The sequence below is a fragment of the Anopheles funestus genome (genome assembly GCF_943734845.2).
Source record: "Anopheles funestus chromosome X unlocalized genomic scaffold, idAnoFuneDA-416_04 X_unloc_122, whole genome shotgun sequence".
Lineage (NCBI taxonomy): Eukaryota > Metazoa > Arthropoda > Insecta > Diptera > Culicidae > Anopheles > Anopheles funestus.
This window is the reverse complement of record NW_026045064.1, coordinates 1-20,000: the sequence shown is the minus strand read 5'-3', so window position 1 is coordinate 20,000 and position 20,000 is coordinate 1. Positions and strand designations below refer to the sequence as shown.

General features: G+C 39.9%; 1 long non-coding RNA gene across 5 annotated transcripts; it reads right to left on the bottom strand.

The window, feature by feature from the left end:
* Positions 1–11,445: 11,445 nt before the first annotated feature.
* On the bottom strand, positions 11,446–17,970 carry LOC125772837 (uncharacterized). 5 transcript variants are annotated; one of them, XR_007419689.1, is made up of 6 exons: positions 17,503–17,775; positions 16,748–16,936; positions 15,985–16,175; positions 15,230–15,796; positions 14,285–14,474; positions 11,446–11,629 (listed from the first exon to the last, which is right to left on the bottom strand). It is a non-coding gene; the product is annotated as an uncharacterized LOC125772837 (long non-coding RNA). The 5 variants fall into 5 exon arrangements; XR_007419690.1 differs by lacking the exons at positions 11,446–11,629; positions 14,285–14,474; positions 15,230–15,796; positions 17,503–17,775 and adding exons at positions 13,981–14,284; positions 17,881–17,970; XR_007419687.1 differs by lacking the exons at positions 11,446–11,629; positions 14,285–14,474; positions 15,230–15,796 and adding an exon at positions 13,981–14,284.
* Between the last annotated feature and the right edge of the window lie 2,030 nt (positions 17,971–20,000).

The following is a 20,000-nucleotide window of genomic DNA, read 5'->3' as shown; positions in this document are numbered from 1 at the left end:
AAGTACCGATAGAGTATCCACAAAGAGCACCCAATTGGCCTAAGTTGGCCAAAAGTACCGATAGAGTACCCACAAAGAGCACCCAATTGGCCTAAGTTGGCCAAAAGTACCGCCAAGTAGCACCATAGAGGCCCGAGTAGAGCGAAATGTGGGCCAAATTGAACATTTGAAAATTTTTACAAGTCCAGAAAATTTTCTAAGTCCAGAAAATTTTCTAAGTCCAAAGAGTTGGACAAATTTCCTTAGGCCCAAAGGTTGCACTGAATGTTCCTAAGTTGGCCATCAGTACCCATGAGGTATAGCGAAGGTTCACCCGAAAGACACAATACGCCCTAAAGTACCCACAGAGTACCCACAAGTTGCACCCAATTGGCCTAAGTTGGCCAGAAGTACCGACAAGTACCACCATAGAAGCCCGAGTAGAGCGAAATGTGGGCCAAAGTACCGAGTAGTTGCCACAAATGCCCAAATGGATACCAAAATGTGGTACCAAGTACCTAACTGTTGCAACAAATGCTAGCTTTCTGAGCAAAAGCTGTGGACCAATTTCGTAGAAGAACCGCCTAGGCGAAAAGGCAAAAATCGCCGAAGCTGGCCCGCTCGCAGAGCTCGCGGGCCAGGAGATACTCATAGGGCGCTTTACTAGAGTGGGGAACTTGAGAATTTTTGTGTCCGAGACTTTGGGCAACTTCGCGGCCGCCCCCTTAAAGTAAAAGATTTTCTCTGGGTGCGTAAAATTCGCAATTCCCGCAAAGTCGGGAAGACGTTAAAGTTTTTGCCCAAAAAATGGCCATCGATTTAAGGTGATTTTCCAATAAGAAAATGCTTCCTATTTTGAATTTTTTCGAATATTTCCTAAACTAAGCGTCGGAGCACATGGCCGTGGAGGAACTTTTGGTAGCTTTTGGCAAGGGCTATCGGATGAAATAATAAGAAAGGCCATCAGAGCGATATTGGATTAATGCGGGCTCATAAACGCACCTGAGAAGTGAAAATTGGTACCTTGCACGCAGGATGCAAGAAATGCTTGAGTGTTAACCATCATCGGTACCAAGTACCTAGGTTATATCGAGTGCGTAGATGGAAGTCGGTACCAAAGGGAAACCTTCCTAGGCTAGGTGCACGCAAGTGAGTATGGATCGATCAGTAGAAAGATGGGAAGCCATAGGAAACCTTCCTAGGCTAGGTGCACGCAAGTGAGTATGGATCGATCAGTAGAAAGATGGGAAGCCATAGGAAACCTTCCTAGGCTAGGTGCACGCAAGTGAGTATGGATCGATCAGTAGAAAGATGGGAAGCCATAGGAAACCTTCCTAGGCTAGGTGCACGCAAGTGAGTATGGATCGATCAGTAGAAAGATGGGAAGCCATAGGAAACCTTCCTAGGCTAGGTGCACGCAAGTGAGTATGGATCGATCAGTAGAAAGATGGGAAGCCATAGGAAACCTTCCTAGGCTAGGTGCACGCAAGTGAGTATGGATCGATCAGTAGAAAGATGGGAAGCCATAGGAAACCTTCCTAGGCTAGGTGCACGCAAGTGAGTATGGATCGATCAGTAGAAAGATGGGAAGCCATAGGAAACCTTCCTAGGCTAGGTGCACGCAAGTGAGTATGGATCGATCAGTAGAAAGATGGGAAGCCATAGGAAACCTTCCTAGGCTAGGTGCACGCAAGTGAGTATGGATCGATCAGTAGAAAGATGGGAAGCCCAAGGAAACCTTCCTAGGCTAGGTGCACGCAAGTGAGTATGGATCGATCAGTAGAAAGATGGGAAGCCATAGGAAACCTTCCTAGGCTAGGTGCACGCAAGTGAGTATGGATCGATCAGTAGAAAGATGGGAAGCCCAAGGAAACCTTCCTAGGCTAGGTGCACGCAAGTGAGTATGGATCGATCAGTAGAAAGATGGGAAGCCATAGGAAACCTTCCTAGGCTAGGTGCACGCAAGTGAGTATGGATCGATCAGTAGAAAGATGGGAAGCCCAAGGAAACCTTCCTAGGCTAGGTGCACGCAAGTGAGTATGGATCGATCAGTAGAAAGATGGGAAGCCATAGGAAACCTTCCTAGGCTAGGTGCACGCAAGTGAGTATGGATCGATCAGTAGAAAGATGGGAAGCCATAGGAAACCTTCCTAGGCTAGGTGCACGCAAGTGAGTATGGATCGATCAGTAGAAAGATGGGAAGCCATAGGAAACCTTCCTAGGCTAGGTGCACGCAAGTGAGTATGGATCGATCAGTAGAAAGATGGGAAGCCCAAGGAAACCTTCCTAGGCTAGGTGCACGCAAGTGAGTATGGATCGATCAGTAGAAAGATGGGAAGCCCAAGGAAACCTTCCTAGGCTAGGTGCACGCAAGTGAGTATGGATCGATCAGTAGAAAGATGGGAAGCCATAGGAAACCTTCCTAGGCTAGGTGCACGCAAGTGAGTATGGATCGATCAGTAGAAAGATGGGAAGCCATAGGAAACCTTCCTAGGCTAGGTGCACGCAAGTGAGTATGGATCGATCAGTAGAAAGATGGGAAGCCATAGGAAACCTTCCTAGGCTAGGTGCACGCAAGTGAGTATGGATCGATCAGTAGAAAGATGGGAAGCCATAGGAAACCTTCCTAGGCTAGGTGCACGCAAGTGAGTATGGATCGATCAGTAGAAAGATGGGAAGCCCAAGGAAACCTTCCTAGGCTAGGTGCACGCAAGTGAGTATGGATCGATCAGTAGAAAGATGGGAAGCCCAAGGAAACCTTCCTAGGCTAGGTGCACGCAAGTGAGTATGGATCGATCAGTAGAAAGATGGGAAGCCCAAGGAAACCTTCCTAGGCTAGGTGCACGCAAGTGAGTATGGATCGATCAGTAGAAAGATGGGAAGCCCAAGGAAACCTTCCTAGGCTAGGTGCACGCAAGTGAGTATGGATCGATCAGTAGAAAGATGGGAAGCCATAGGAAACCTTCCTAGGCTAGGTGCACGCAAGTGAGTATGGATCGATCAGTAGAAAGATGGGAAGCCATAGGAAACCTTCCTAGGCTAGGTGCACGCAAGTGAGTATGGATCGATCAGTAGAAAGATGGGAAGCCCAAGGAAACCTTCCTAGGCTAGGTGCACGCAAGTGAGTATGGATCGATCAGTAGAAAGATGGGAAGCCCAAGGAAACCTTCCTAGGCTAGGTGCACGCAAGTGAGTATGGATCGATCAGTAGAAAGATGGGAAGCCCAAGGAAACCTTCCTAGGCTAGGTGCACGCAAGTGAGTATGGATCGATCAGTAGAAAGATGGGAAGCCATAGGAAACCTTCCTAGGCTAGGTGCACGCAAGTGAGTATGGATCGATCAGTAGAAAGATGGGAAGCCATAGGAAACCTTCCTAGGCTAGGTGCACGCAAGTGAGTATGGATCGATCAGTAGAAAGATGGGAAGCCCAAGGAAACCTTCCTAGGCTAGGTGCACGCAAGTGAGTATGGATCGATCAGTAGAAAGATGGGAAGCCCAAGGAAACCTTCCTAGGCTAGGTGCACGCAAGTGAGTATGGATCGATCAGTAGAAAGATGGGAAGCCCAAGGAAACCTTCCTAGGCTAGGTGCACGCAAGTGAGTATGGATCGATCAGTAGAAAGTGGGAAGCCCAGTACCAAATGCCCTAGTGAAGACCGTAAACGAATATCATGAACCGAGAAGGAGCACCAAATGCCCTAGTGAAGACCGTAAACGAATATCATGAACCGATAAGGAGCACCAAATGCCCTAGTGAAGACCGTAAACGAATATCATGAACCGATAAGGAGCACCAAATGCCCTAGTGAAGACCGTAAACGAATATCATGAACCGAGAAGTAGCAACGAATGCCTGAAAAAGTACCAAGTCCTCGGTATAGAGTAACGAGAGTTAACCGCCGTGATGTATGCAATGTGGGCAGCCATTGCATGGGTTCTGGACTTGGTTCGCGAATAACTTTTTTGCTAGACATCGGACAAAGTTGACGTGGAAGAACGAAATGTAGCATTTGATGCCACCTATCCAAAACTTTTTCAAGATTGAAGATCCGATCGATACAGCCTGAGTTATAGGCAAAAGTTGGTGCAAAAACGAGCATTTTTAATGGTGAAAAATCGGTACTCCTCGAATAGCTCCTGTTGGAAGCATCGGACCACATGGTCGTGGAGGAACATATTGTAGCGCGCGGTGTCAAGTATCGACACCCAAAACCGCATGTCCGATGGACGGAAAATGACCAAGTTATAGTGAAAACTTGGTTGCACCAAATTCCCGAAGAAGTGCAACGAGAAGGTGAATGCGATGGTTGTTCGTCGAATAGCTCCGGCCACAGACATGGTAGCGATTAGTGGTGCATGGAAGAAATCTAGCCACAAGTGCCATCTACCCATGGCCAGAAGAAAGTGTGGCCATATCTTGGATACCGGCGGAGCTATGGGGCAAATATGGGCCAAAAATGGTGCAAGTTGGACCAAAAATCCGAAAAAGTACCTAGGTAAATGCGATGGTTGTTCGTCGAATAGCTCCGGCCACAGACATGGTAGCGATTAGTGGTGCATGGAAGAAATCTAGCCACAAGTGCCATCTACCCATGGCCAGAAGAAAGTGTGGCCATATCTTGGATACCGGCGGAGCTATGGGGCAAATATGGGCCAAAAATGGTGCAAGTTGGACCAAAAATCCGAAAAAGTACCTAGGTAAATGCGATGGTTGTTCGTCGAATAGCTCCGGCCACAGACATGGTAGCGATTAGTGGTGCATGGAAGAAATCTAGCCACAAGTGCCATCTACCCATGGCCAGAAGAACGTGTGGCCATATCTTGGATACCGGCGGAGCTATGGGGCAAATATGGGCCAAAAATGGTGCAAGTTGGACCAAAAATCCGACCAAGTGCGCGAGGCGCTTTCGTGAATAGCTCCGGCCACAGACATGGTAGCGATTAGTGGTGCATGGAAGAAATCTAGCCACAAGTGCCATCTACCCATGGCCAGAAGAAAGTGTGGCCATATCTTGGATACCGGCGGAGCTATGGGGCAAATATGGGCCAAAAATGGTGAAGTTGGACCAAAAATCCGACCAAGTGCGCGAGGCGCTTTCGTGAATAGCTCCGGCCACAGACATGGTAGCGATTAGTGGTGCATGGAAGAAATCTAGCCACAAGTGCCATCTACCCATGGCCAGAAGAAAGTGTGGCCATATCTTGGATACCGGCGGAGCTATGGGGCAAATATGGGCCAAAAATGGTGCAAGTTGGACCAAAAATCCGAAAAAGTACCTAGGTAAATGCGATGGTTGTTCGTCGAATAGCTCCGGCCACAGACATGGTAGCGATTAGTGGTGCATGGAAGAAATCTAGCCACAAGTGCCATCTACCCATGGCCAGAAGAAAGTGTGGCCATATCTTGGATACCGGCGGAGCTATGGGGCAAATATGGGCCAAAAATGGTGCAAGTTGGACCAAAAATCCGAAAAAGTACCTAGGTAAATGCGATGGTTGTTCGTCGAATAGCTCCGGCCACAGACATGGTAGCGATTAGTGGTGCATGGAAGAAATCTAGCCACAAGTGCCATCTACCCATGGCCAGAAGAAAGTGTGGCCATATCTTGGATACCGGCGGAGCTATGGTGCAAATACGGGCCAAAAATGGTGCAAGTTGGACCAAAAATCCGACCAAGTGCGCGAGACGCTTTCGTGAATAGCTCCGGCCACAGACATGGTAGCGATTAGTGGTGCATGGAAGAAATCTAGCCACAAGTGCCATCTACCCATGGCCAGAAGAAAGTGTGGCGCTATCTTGGATACCGGCGGAGCTGTGGGGCAAATATGGGCCAAAAATGGGTAAAATTGTACGGTCCAAAGCCAAGGGTAAATTTTTTTATTCCTCTAATAACTTCTAGCACAGACATTGAATCGGTTGGTGATGTATGGATGAAATGTAGCAAACAGTTGGAACTACCCATAAAATCTTAAAGATTGACGATCCAATGTATAGAACCGGAGTAATGTGCGATACTTGGTGAAAAATCGAGTGAAAAATTAGCTTATAAACTGTTTTTGGCCCATAACTCGAATACTAGACATCGGAAGGGGGGGTCGGTAGAACGGATTTTTTGTTGCCCTATCGATTCCCTATCGAACGAGCAAAAGTTGTTTTTTTGACCAAAAAGGACTCCCTACTCTAGTAAAATTGGCCTGATTTACTAGTCCCCGGTACCCGTACAGGCCCAAAATGAGCAAAATGCTCAAGTATGAATGGTTTTTGGCCCATAACTCGAATACTAGACGTCGCAGGGGGGTGTCATGGAACAATTTTTGGTAGCCCTTGAAATTATCTATCGAATGACATATACTTGATTTTTGGCCAAAAAGTTCCCTAGACTAGTAAAAATCGCATCATTTACTAGAGTCGGGTACCCTGGACGAAAAACCGCTATAATTGCGGTTTTTGGCTAATAACTCGAAAACTAGACGTCGCAGGGGGGTGTCGTGGAACAATTTTTGGTAGCCCTTGAAATTATCTATCGAATGACATATACTTGATTTTTGGCCAAAAAGTTCCCTAGACTAGTAAAAATCGCATCATTTTACTAGAGTCGGGTACCCTGGACGAAAAACCGCTATAATTGCGGGTTTTTGGCTAATAACTCGAATACTAGACGTCGCAGGGGGGTGTCGTGGAACAATTTTTGGTAGCCCTTGAAAATTATCTATCGAATGACATATACTTGATTTTTGGCCAAAAAGTTCCCTAGACTAGTAAAAATCGCATCATTTTACTAGAGTCGGGTACCCTGGACGAAAAAACCGCTATAGTTGCGGTTTTTGGCTAATAACTCTAATACTAGGACGTCGGAGGGGGGTGTCGTGGAACAATTTTTGGTAGCCCTTGAAATTATCTATCGAATGACATATACTTGATTTTTGGCCAAAAAGTTCCCTAGACTAGTAAAAATCGCATCATTTTACTAGAGTCGGGTACCCTGGACGAAAACCGCTTAAGTTGCGGTTTTTGGCTAATAACTCGAATACTAGACGTCGCAGGGGGGTGTCGTGGAACAATTTTTGGTAGCCCTTGAAATTATCTATCGAATGACATATACTTGATTTTTGGCCAAAAAGTTCCCTAGACTAGTAAAAATCGCATCATTTTACTAGAGTCGGTTACCCCTGGACGAAAAAACCGCTTAAGTTGCGGTTTTTGGCCAATAACTCGAATACTAGACGTCGGAGGGGGGTGCCGTAGAACAATTTTTTGTAGCCCTTGAAATTACCTTTCGAATGATATATAGTGGTTTTTTGGTCAAACAGTGACCCCGAGACTAGTAACCCCTCCATACACAAAACCGCCTAAAAAGTTTTGGTTTTGCAAAATTTTGAAAAGTGCGTCAAAAAATTTTTTTCAAAAAGTACCAAATCGTGATCAGAACTCACTATAGACCATAAAAAGTGAAATCCGATGGTCATTTGCAACACTTGGTCAATCGAGAAAAATTTCACGTTTTTACTAGAGTCGGGTACCCTGAACGAAAAATCGCTCAAGTGATGGTTTTTGGCCAATAACTCGAATACTAGACGTCGGAGGGGGGTGCCGTGGAACAATTTTTTGTAGCCCTTGAAATTACCTTTCGAATGATATATAGTGGTTTTTTGGTCAAAAAGTGACCCCCGAGACTAGTAACCCTCCATACACAAAACCGCCTAAAAAGTTTTGGTTTTGCAAAATTTTGAAAAGTGCGTCAAAAAAATTTTTTCAAAAAGTACCAAATCGTGATCAGAACTCACTATAGACCATAAAAAGTGAAATCCGATGATCATTTGCAACACTTGGTCAATCGAGAAAATTTCACTTTTTTTACTAGAGTCGGGTACCCTGTACGAAAAACCGCTATAGTTGCGGTTTTTTGGCCAATAACTCGAATACTAGACGTCGGAGGGGGGTGCCGTAGAACAATTTTTTTGTAGCCCTTGAAATTACCTTTCGAATGATATATAGTGGTTTTTTGGTCAAACAGTGACCCCGAGACTAGTAACCCTCCATACACAAAACCGCCTAAAAAGTTTTGGTTTTGCAAAATTTTGAAAAGTGCGTCAAAAAAATTTTTTTCAAAAAGTACCAAATCGTGATCAGAACTCACTATAGACCATAAAAAGTGAAATCCGATGGTCATTTGCAACACTTGGTCAATCGAGAAAAATTTCACTTTTTTACTAGAGTCGGGTACCCTGAACGAAAAATCGCTCAAGTGATGGTTTTTGGCCAATAACTCGAATACTAGACGTCGGAGGGGGGTGCCGTAGAACAATTTTTTGTAGCCCTTGAAATTACCCTTTCGAATGATATATAGTGGTTTTTTGGTCAAAAAGTGACCCCGAGACTAGTAACGCTCCATACAAAAAATCGCCTAAAAAGTTTTGGTTTTGCAAAATTTTGAAAAGTTCAAAAAAATTTTTTTTTTCAAAAACTACTAAAACGTGATAAGAACTTACTATAGACCATGAAAAGTGATATCCGATGATAATTTGCAAAAGTTGGTAACTAGTAAAAAATTTCACTTTTTTACTAGAGTCGGGTACCCGTACATTGAACATTTTGTATGGAAGACAACACTTGGTGCACCAAACTTTTGTACCGCGAATAACTTTTTTGCCCGGCATCGGAGCGCATGGTCGTGGAACAACTTTTTGTAGCGCGTCACAAGACGCATCTAATTCTGAAGAAAGATCGAGAAAATGTTGAAAATTGACCGAGTTATGGCAGGTGAAAGAAAAAGCTTAGGTCGCGAATAACTTTTTTGCCCGACATCGGAGCACATGGTCGTGGAAGACTTTTAGCTTGCATTTGTCGAGATCTATCCAAATCACAAAGAAAATCCAAAATCGGTCGGTAAATGACTGAGATATGGGCAAAAATAGGTTGAAACGTGGCACCGGGGTTGAACGGGGTTGAAATAGGCACCTTACTCGGTGGACACAAATCGGTACATAAAACAGGTTTTTCGCGAATAACTTTTGTGCCCTACGTCTGAGCACATGGGTGTAGAATACTTTTTGGTAGAATTTCACGATATGTAACTAAAACAGAATAAATTTTGGAAAAATGTTGAAAATTCACCGAGTTACATCGAAGAATAGGTGCAAATGTGAACATTTTGCATGGAAAGACAACACTTGGTGCACCAAACTTTGTACCGCGAATAACTTTTTTGCCCGGCATCGGAGCGCATGGTCGTGGAACAACTTTTTGTAGCGCGTCACGAGACGCATCTAATTCTGAAGAAAGATCGAGAAAATGTTGAAAATTGACCGAGTTATGGCAGGTGAAAGAAAAAGTTTAGGTCGCGAATAACTTTTTTGCCCGACATCGGAGCACATGGTCGTGGAAGACTTTTAGCTTGCATTTATCGAGATCTATCCAAATCACAAAGAAAATCCAAAATCGGTCGGTAAATGACTGAGATATAGTCAAAAATAGAAATTGAAATGCGAATCGCGAGAAATCAGCCTGAAGGTAGGCAATTCGTATAAGCCATTCAAAGTATTAGAAGCTACTTTTTCGAAATTAACTTTTTCCACAGACAACTTAGCACATCGGCGTAGAATAACTTTTGGTAGCTGATGAGCAGATCTTTTCCAAATATGTGCTACAATTGAAGATCCATTGGAAACTGACCGAGTTATAAGCATCCAAAGTGGCAAAATGAGGAATTTTTTTAGAAAAATTGAGAAAATTGTTAAGGTCTTTGTACCTCAAATAACTTTTTCCACAGACAACTTAGCACATCGGCGTAGAATAACTTTTGGTAGCTAATGACCAGATCTATCCAAATATGTGCTACAATTGAAGATCCATTGGAAACTGACCGAGTTATAAGCATCCAAAGTGGCAAAATGAGGAATTTTTTTGGAAAAGTTGAGAAAATGTTAAGTCTTTGTACCTCGAATAACTTTTTCCACAGACAACTTAGCACATCGGCGTAGAATAACTTTTGGTAGCTAATGACCAGATCTATCCAAATATGTGCTACAATTGAAGATCCATTGGAAACTGACCGAGTTATACGCATCCAAAGTGGCAAAATGAGGAATTTTTTTTGGAAAAGTTGAGAAAAAGTTAAGTACTTTGTACCTCGAATAACTTTTTCCACAGACAACTTAGCACATCGGCGTAGAATAACTTTTGGTAGCTAATGACCAGATCTATCCAAATATGTGCTACAATTGAAGATCCATTGGAAACTGTCCGAGTTATAAGCATCCAAAGTGGCAAAATGAGGAATTTTTTTGGAAAAGTTGAGAAAAAGTTAAGTCTTTGTACCTCGAATAACTTTTTCCACAGACAACTTAGCACATCGGCGTAGAATAACTTTTGGTAGCTAATGACCAGATCTATCCAAATATGTGCTACAATTGAAGATCATTGGAAACTGACCGAGTTATAGAGCATCCAAAGTGGCAAAATGAGGAATTTTTTGGAAAAGTTGAGAAAATGTTAAGTCTTTGTACCTCGAATAACTTTTTCCACAGACAACTTAGCACATCGGCGTAGAATAACTTTTGGTAGCTAATGACCAGATCTATCCAAATATGTGCTACAATTGAAGATCCATTGGAAACTGACCGAGTTATAAGCATCCAAAGTGGCAAAATGAGGAATTTTTTTAGAAAAGTTGAGAAAATGTTAAGTCTTTGTACCTCGAAATAACTTTTTTCCACAGACAACTTAGCACATCGGCGTTGAATAACTTTTTGGTAGCTAATGACCAGATCTATCCAAATATGTGCTACAATTGAAGATCCATTGGAAACTGACCGAGTTATAAGCATCCAAAGTGGCAAAATGAGGAATTTTTTTGGAAAAGTTGAGAAAATGTTAAGTCTTTGTACCTCAAATAACTTTTTCCACAGACAACTTAGCACATCGGGCGTAGAATAACTTTTGGTAGCTAATGACCAGATCTATCCAAATATATTGCTACAATTGAAGATCCATTGGAAACTGACCGAGTTATAAGCATCCAAAGTGGCAAAATGAGGAATTTTTTGGAAAAGTTGAGAAAATGTTAAGTCTTTGTACCTCGAATAACTTTTTCCACAGACAACTTAGCACATCGGCGTAGAATAACTTTTGGTAGCTAATGACCAGATCTATCCAAATATGTGCTACAATTGAAGAGCCATTGGAAACTGACCGAGTTATAAGCATCCAAAGTGGCAAAATGAGGAATTTTTTTAGAAAAATTGGGGAAAATGTTTAAGTCTTTGTACCTCAAATAACTTTTTCCACAGACAACTTAGCACATCGGCGTAGAATAAACTTTTGGTAGCTAATGACCAGAATCTATCCAAATATGTGCTACAATTGAAGATCCATTGGAAACTGTCCGAGTTATAAGCATCCAAAGTGGCAAAATGAGGAATTTTTTTTGGAAAAGTTGAGAAAATGTTAAGTCTTTGTACCCTCAAATAACTTTTTCCGCAGACAACTTAGCACATCGGCGTAGAATAACTTTTGGTAGCTAATGACCAGATCTATCCAAATATGTGCTACAATTGAAGATCCATTGGAAACTGACCGAGTTATAAGCATCCAAAGTGGCAAAATGAGGAATTTTTTTAGAAAAATTGAGAAAATGTTAAGTCTTTGTACCTCAAATAACTTTTTCCACAGACAACTTAGCACATCGGCGTAGAATAACTTTTGGTAGCTAATGACCAGATCTATCCAAAATATGTGCTACAATTGAAAGATCCATGGAAACTGACCGAGTTATAAGCATCCAAAGTGGCAAAATGAGGGAATTTTTTTTTGGAAAAGTTGAGAAAATGTTAAGTCTTTGTACCTCGAATAACTTTTTCCACAGACAACTTAGCACATCGGCGTAGAATAACTTTTGGTAGCTAATGACCAGATCTATCCAAATATGTGCTACAATTGAAGATCCATTGGAAACTGACCGAGTTATAAGCACCCAAAGTGGCAAAATGAGGAATTTTTTGGAAAAGTTGAGAAAATGTTAAGTCTTTGTACCTCGAATAACTTTTTCCACAGACAACTTAGCACATCGGCGTAGAATAACTTTTGGTAGCTAATGACCAGATCTATCCAAATATGTGCTACAATTGAAGATCCATTGGAAACTGACTGAGTTATAAGCACCCAAAGTGGCAAAATGAGGAATTTTTTTGGAAAAGTTGAGAAAATGTTAAGTCTTTGTACCTCAAATAACTTTTTCCACAGACAACTTAGCACATATTTGGATAGATCTGGTCATGGTAGCTAATGACCAGATCTATCCAAATATGTGCTACAATTGAAGATCCATTGGAAACTGTCCGAGTTATAAGCATCCAAAGTGGCAAAATGAGGATTTTTTTTGGAAAAGTATGAGAAAATGTTTAAGTCTTTGTACCTCAAATAACTTTTTCCACAGACAACTTAGCACATCGGCGTAGAATAACTTTTGGTAGCTAATGACCAGATCTATCCAAATATTGTGCTACAATTGAAGATCCATTGGAAACTGACCGAGTTATAAGCATCCAAAGTGGCAAAATGAGGAATTTTTTTTGGAAAAGTTGAGAAAATGTTAAGTCTTTGTACCTCAAATAACTTTTTCCACAGACAACTTAGCACATCGGCGTAGAATAACTTTTGGTAGCTAATGACCAGATCTATCCAAATATGTGCTACAATTGAAGATCCATTGGAAACTGACCGAGTTATAAGCATCCAAAGTGGCAAAATGAGAATTTTTTGGAAAAGTTGAGAAAATGTTAAGTCTTTGTACCTCGAATAACTTTTTCCACAGACAACTTAGCACATCGGCGTAGAATAACTTTTGGTAGCTAATGACCAGATCTATCCAAATATGTGCTACAATTGAAGATCCATTGGAAACTGACCGAGTTATAAGCATCCAAAGTGGCAAAATGAGGAATTTTTTTTGGAAAAGTTGAGAAAATGTTAAGTCTTTGTACCTCGAATAATTTTTTCACAGACAACTTAGCACATCGGCGTAGAATAACTTTTGGTAGCTAATGACCAGATCTATCCAAATATGTGCTACAATTGAAGATCCATTGGAAACTGACCGAGTTATAAGCATCCAAAGTGGCAAAATGAGGATTTTTTTGGAAAAGTTGAGAAAATGTTAAGTCTTTGTACCTCGAATAACTTTTTCCACAAACAACTTAGCACATCGGGCGTAGAATAACTTTTGGTAGCTAATGACCAGATCTATCTAAATATGTGCTACAATTGAAGATCCAATTGGAAACTGACCGAGTTATAAGCATCCAAAGTGGCAAAATGAGGAATTTTTTTGGAAAAGTTGAGAAAATGTTAAGTCTTTGTACCTCGAATAACTTTTTCCACAGACAACTTAGCACATCGGCGTAGAATAACTTTGGTAGCTAATGACCAGATCTATCCTAAATATGTGCTACAATTGAAGATCCATTGGAAACTGACCGAGTTATAAGCATCCAAAGTGGCAAAATGAGGAATTTTTTTGGAAAAGTTGAGAAAATGTTAAGTCTTTGTACCTCGAATAACTTTTTTCACAGACAACTTAGCACATCGGCGTAGAATAACTTTTGGTAGCTAATGACCAGATCTATCCAAATATGTGCTACAATTGAAGATCCATTGGAAACTGACCGAGTTATAAGCATCCAAAGTGGCAAAATGAGGATTTTTTTTTGGAAAAGTTGAGAAAATGTTAAGTCGTTGTACCTCGAATAACTTTTTCCACAGACAACTTAGCACATCGGCGTAGAATAACTTTTGGTAGCTAATGACCAGATCTATCCAAATATGTGTTACAATTGAAGATCCCATTGGAAACTGACCGAGTTATAAGCATCCAAAGTGGCAAAATGAAGGATTTTTTTGGAAAAGTTGAGAAAATGTTAAGTCTTTGTACCTCGAATAACTTTTCCACAAACAACTTAGCACATCGGCGTAGAATAACTTTTGGTAGCTAATGACCAGATCTATTCTAAATATGTGCTACAATTGAAGATCCATTGGAAACTGACCGAGTTATAAGCATCCAAAGTGGCAAAATGAGGAATTTTTTTGGAAAAGTTGAGAAAATGTTAAGTCTTTGTACCTCGAATAACTTTTTCCACAGACAACTTAGCACATCGGCGTAGAATAACTTTTGGTAGCTAATGACCAGATCTATCCAAATATGTGTTAAAATTGAAGATCCATTGGAAACTGACCGAGTTATAAGCATCCAAAGTGGCAAAATGAGGATTTTTTTGGAAAAGTTGAGAAAATGTTAAGTCTTTGTACCTCGAATAACTTTTTCCACAAACAACTTAGCACATCGGCGTAGAATAACTTTTGGTAGCTAATGACCAGATCTATCTAAATATGTGCTACAATTGAAGATCCATTGGAAACTGACCGAGTTATAAGCATCCAAAGTGGCAAAATGAGGAATTTTTTTTGGAAAAGTTGAGAAAATGTTAAGTCTTTGTACCTCGAATAACTTTTTCCACAGACAACTTTAGCACATCGGCGTAGAATAACTTTTGGTAGCTAATGACCAGATCTATTCAAATATGTGCTACAATTGAAGATCCATTGGAAACTGACCGAGTTATAAGCATCCAAAGTGGCAAAATGAGGAATTTTTTGGAAAAATTGAGAAAATGTTAAGTCTTTGTACCTCGAATAACTTTTTCCACAGACAACTTAGCACATCGGCGTAGAATAACTTTTGGTAGCTAATGACCAGATCTATCCAAATATGTGCTACAATTGAAGATCCATTGGAAACTGACCGAGTTATAAGCATCCAAAGTGGCAAAATGAGGATTTTTTTGGAAAAGTTGAGAATATGTTAAGTCTTTGTACCTCGAATAACTTTTTCCACAAACAACTTAGCACATCGGCGTAGAATAACTTTTGGTAGCTAATGACCAGATCTATCTAAATATGTGCTACATTTGAAGATCCATTGGAAACTGACCGAGTTATAAGCATCCAAAGTGGCAAAATGAGGAATTTTTTTGGAAAAGTTGAGAAAATGTTAAGTCTTTGTACCTCGAATAACTTTTTCCACAGACAACTTAGCACATCGGCGGTAGAATAACTTTTGGTAGCTAATGACCAGATCTATCCAAATATGTGTTAAAATTGAAGATCCATTGGAAACTGACCGAGTTATAAGCATCCAAAGTGGCAAAATGAGGATTTTTTTGGAAAAGTTGAGAAAATGTTAAGTCTTTGTACCTCGAATAACTTTTTCCACAAACAACTTAGCACATCGGCGTAGAATAACTTTTGGTAGCTAATGACCAGATCTATCTAAATATGTGCTACAATTGAAGATCCATTGGAAACTGACCGAGTTATAAGCATCCAAAGTGGCAAAATGAGGAATTTTTTTGGAAAAGTTGAGAAAATGTTAAGTCTTTGTACCTCGAATAACTTTTTCCACAGACAACTTAGCACATCGGCGTAGAATAACTTTTGGTAGCTAATGACCAGATCTATTCAAATATGTGCTACAATTGAAGATCCATTGGAAACTGACCGAGTTATAAGCATCCAAAGTGGCAAAATGAGGAATTTTTTAGGAAAAATTCAGAAAATTTTAAGTCTTTGTACCTCTAATAACTTTTTCCACAGACAACTTAGCACATCGGCGTAGAATAACTTTTGGTAGCTAATGACCAGATCTATCCAAATATGTGCTACAATTGAAGATCCATTGGAAACTGACCGAGTTATAAGCATCCAAAGTGGCAAAATGAGGAATTTTTTTGGAAAAGTTGAGAAAATGTTAAGTCTTTGTACCTCGAATAACTTTTTCCACAAACAACTTAGCACATCGGCGTAGAATAACTTTTGGTAGCTGATGAGCAGATCTTTCTAAATCTGTGTTACAATTGAAGATCCATTGGAAACTGACCGAGTTATAAGCATCCAAAGTGGTAAAATGAGGAATTTTTTAGGAAAAATTGAGAAAATTTTAAGTCTTGTACCTCGAATAACTTTTTCCACAGACAACTTAGCACATCGGCGTAGAATAACTTTTGGTAGCTGATGAGCAGATCTTTCCAAATCTGTGTTACAATTGAAGATCCATTGGAAACTGACCGAGTTATAAGCATCCAAAGTGGCAAAATGAGGAATTTTTTTTTGGAAAAGTTGAGAAAATGTTAAGTCTTTGTACCTCGAATAACTTTTTTCCACAGACAACTTAGCACATCGGCGTAGAATAACTTTTGGTAGCTGATGAGCAGATCTTTCCAAATCTGTGTTACAATTGAAGATCCATTGGAAACTGACCGAGTTATAAGCATCCAAAGTGGCAAAATGAGGAATTTTTTAGGAAAAATTGAGAAATTTTTAAGTCTTTGTACCTCGAATAACTTTTTCCACAGACAACTTAGCACATCGGCGTAGAATAACTTTTGGTAGCTGATGAGCAGATCTTTCTAAATCTGTGTTACAATTGAAGATCCATTGGAAACTGACCGGAGTTATAAGCATCCAAAGTGGTAAAATGAGGAATTTTTTTGGAAAAGTTGAGAAAATTGTTAAGTCTTTGTACCTCGAATAACTTTTTCCACAGACAACTAAGCACATCGGCGTAGAATAACTTTTGGTAGCTAATGACCAGATCTATCCAAATATTGTGCTACAATTGAAGATCCATTGGAAACTGACCGAGTTATAAGCATCCAAAGTGGCAAAATGAGGAATTTTTTTTGGAAAAGTTGAGAAAATGTTAAGTCTTTGTACCTCGAATAACTTTTTCCACAGACAACTTAGCACATCGGCGTAGAATAACTTTTGGTAGCTAATGACCAGATCTATCCAAATATGTGCTACAATTGAAGATCCATTGGAAACTGACCGAGTTATAAGCATCCAAAGTGGCAAAATGAGGATTTTTTTTGGAAAAGTTGAGAAAATGTTAAGTCTTTGTACCTCGAATAACTTTTTCCACAGACAACTTAGGCACATCGGCGTAGAATAACTTTTGGTAGCTAATGACCAGATCTATCCAAATATGTGTTACAATTGAAGATCCATTGGAAACTGACCGAGTTATAAGCATCCAAAGTGGCAAAATGAGGATTTTTTTTGGAAAAGTTGAGAAAATGTTAAGTCTTTGTACCTCGAATAACTTTTTCCACAAACAACTTAGCACATCGGCGTAGAATAACTTTTGGTAGCTAATGACCAGATCTATCTAAATATGTGCTACAATGAAGATCCATTGAAACTGACCGAGTTATAAGCATCCAAAGTGGCAAAATGAGGAATTTTTTTGGAAAGTTGAGAAAATGTTAAGTCTTTGTACCTCGAAATAACTTTTTCCACAGACAACTTAGCACATCGGCGTAGAATAACTTTTGGTAGCTAATGACCAGATCTATCCAAATATGTGTTAAAATTGAAGATCCATTGGAAACTGACCGAGTTATAAGCATCCAAAGTGGCAAAATGAGGATTTTTTTGGAAAAAGTTGAGAAAATGTTAAGTCTTTGTACCTCGAATAACTTTTTCCACAGACAACTTAGCACATCGGCGTAGAATAACTTTTGGTAGCTAATGACCAGATCTATCTAAATATGTGCTACAATTGAAGATCCATTGGAAACTGACCGAGTAATAAGCATCCAAAGTGGCAAAATGAGGAATTTTTTTGGAAAAGTTGAGAAAATGTTAAGTCTTTGTACCTCGAATAACTTTTTCCACAGACAACTTAGCACATCGGCGTAGAATAACTTTTGGTAGCTAATGACCAGATCTATTCAAATATGTGCTACAATGAAGATCCATTGGAAACTGACCGAGTTATAAAGCATCCAAAGTGGCAAAATGAGGATTTTTTTGGGAAAAATTGAGAAAATGTTAAGTCTTTGTACCTCGAATAACTTTTTCCACAGACAACTTAGCACATCGGCGTAGAATAACTTTTGGTAGCTAATGACCAGATCTATCCAAATATGTGCTACAATTGAGATCCATTGGAAACTGACCGAGTTATAAGCATCCAAAGTGGCAAAAATGAGGATTTTTTTTGGAAAAGTTGAGAAAATGTTTAAGTCTTTGTACCTCGAATAACTTTTTCCACAAACAACATAGCACATCGGCGTAGATTAACTTTTGGTAGCTAATGACCATGATCTAATCTAAATATGTGCTACAATTGAAGATCCATTGGAAACTGACCGAGTTATAAGCATCAAAGTGGCAAAATGAGGGATTTTTTTGGAAAAGTTGAGAAAATGTTAAGTCTTTGTACCTCGAATAACTTTTTCCACAGACAACTTAGCACATCGGCCGTAGAATAACTTTTGGTAGCTAATGACCAGATCTATCCAAATATGTGTTAAAATTGAAGATCCATTAGGAAACTGACCGAGTTATAAGCATCCAAAGTGGCAAAAAGAGGATTTTTTTGGAAAAGTTGAGAAAATGTTAAGTCTTTGTACCTCGAATAACTTTTTCCACAAACAACTTAGCACATCGGCGTAGAATAACTTTATGGTAGCTAATGACCAGATCTATCTAAATATGTGCTACAATTGAAGATACCATTGGAAACTGACCGAGTTATAAGCATCCAAAGTGGCAAAATGAGGAATTTTTTTGGAAGAAAGTTGAGAATAATGTTAAGTCTTTGTACCTCGAATAACTTTTTCCCACAGACAACTTAGCACATCGGCGTTAGAATAACTTTTGGTAGCTAATGACCAGATCTATTCAAATATGTGCTACAATTGAAGATCCATTGGAAACTGACCGAGTTATAAGCATCCAAAGTGGCAAAATGAGGAATTTTTTAGGAAAAATTCAGAAATTTTAAGTCTTTGTACCTCTTAATAACTTTTTCCACAGACAACTTAGCACATCGGCGTAGATAACTTTTGGTAGCTAATGACCAGATCTATCCTAAATATGTGCTACAATTGAAGATCCATTGGAAACTGACCGAGTATAAGCATCCAAAGTGGCAAAATGAGGAATTTTTTTAGGAAAAATTGCGAAAATTTTAAGTCTATTGTACCTCAAATAACTTTTTCCACAGACAATCTTAGCACATCGGCGTAGAATAACTTTTGGTAGCTGATGAGCAGATCTTTCCAAATCTGTGTTACAATTGAAGATCCATTGGAAACTGACCGAGTTATAAGCATCCAAAGTGGCAAAATGAGGAATTTTTTGGAAAAGTTGAGAAAATGTTAAGTCTTTGTACCTCGAATAACTTTTTCCACAGACAACTTAGCACATCGGCGTAGAATAACCTTTTGGTAGCTGATGAGCAGATCTTTCCAAATCTGTGTTACAATTGAAGATCCATTGGAAACTGACCGAGTTATAAGCATCCAAAGTGGTAAAATGAGGAATTTTTTAGGAAAAATTGAGAAAATTTTAAGTCTTTGTACCTCGAATAACTTTTTCCACAGACAACTTAGCACATCGGCGTAGAATAACTTTTGGTAGCTGAATGAGCAGATCTTTCCAAATCTGTGTTACAATTGAAGATCCATTGGAAACTGACCGAGTTATAAGCATCCAAAGTGGCAAAATGAGGAATTTTTTTAGGAAAAATTGAGAAATTTTTAAGTCTTTGTACCTCGAATAACTTTTTCCACAGACAACTTAGCACATCGGCGTAGAATAACTTTTGGTAGCTGATGAGCAGATCTTTCTAAATCTGTGTTACAATTGAAGATCCATTGGAAACTGACCGAGTTATAAGCATCCAAAGTGGTAAAATGAGGAATTTTTTAGGAAAAATTGAGGAAAATTTTAAGTCTTTGTACCTCGAATAACTTTTTCCACAGACAACTTAGCACATCGGCGTAGAATAACTTTTGGTAGCTGATGAGCAGATTCTTTCCAAATCTGTGTTACAATTGAAGATCCATTGGAAACTGACCGAGTTATAAGCATCCAAAGTGGCAAAATGAGGAATTTTTTTGGAAAAGTTGAGAAACTGTTAAGTCTTTGTACCTCGAATAACTTTTTCCACAGACAA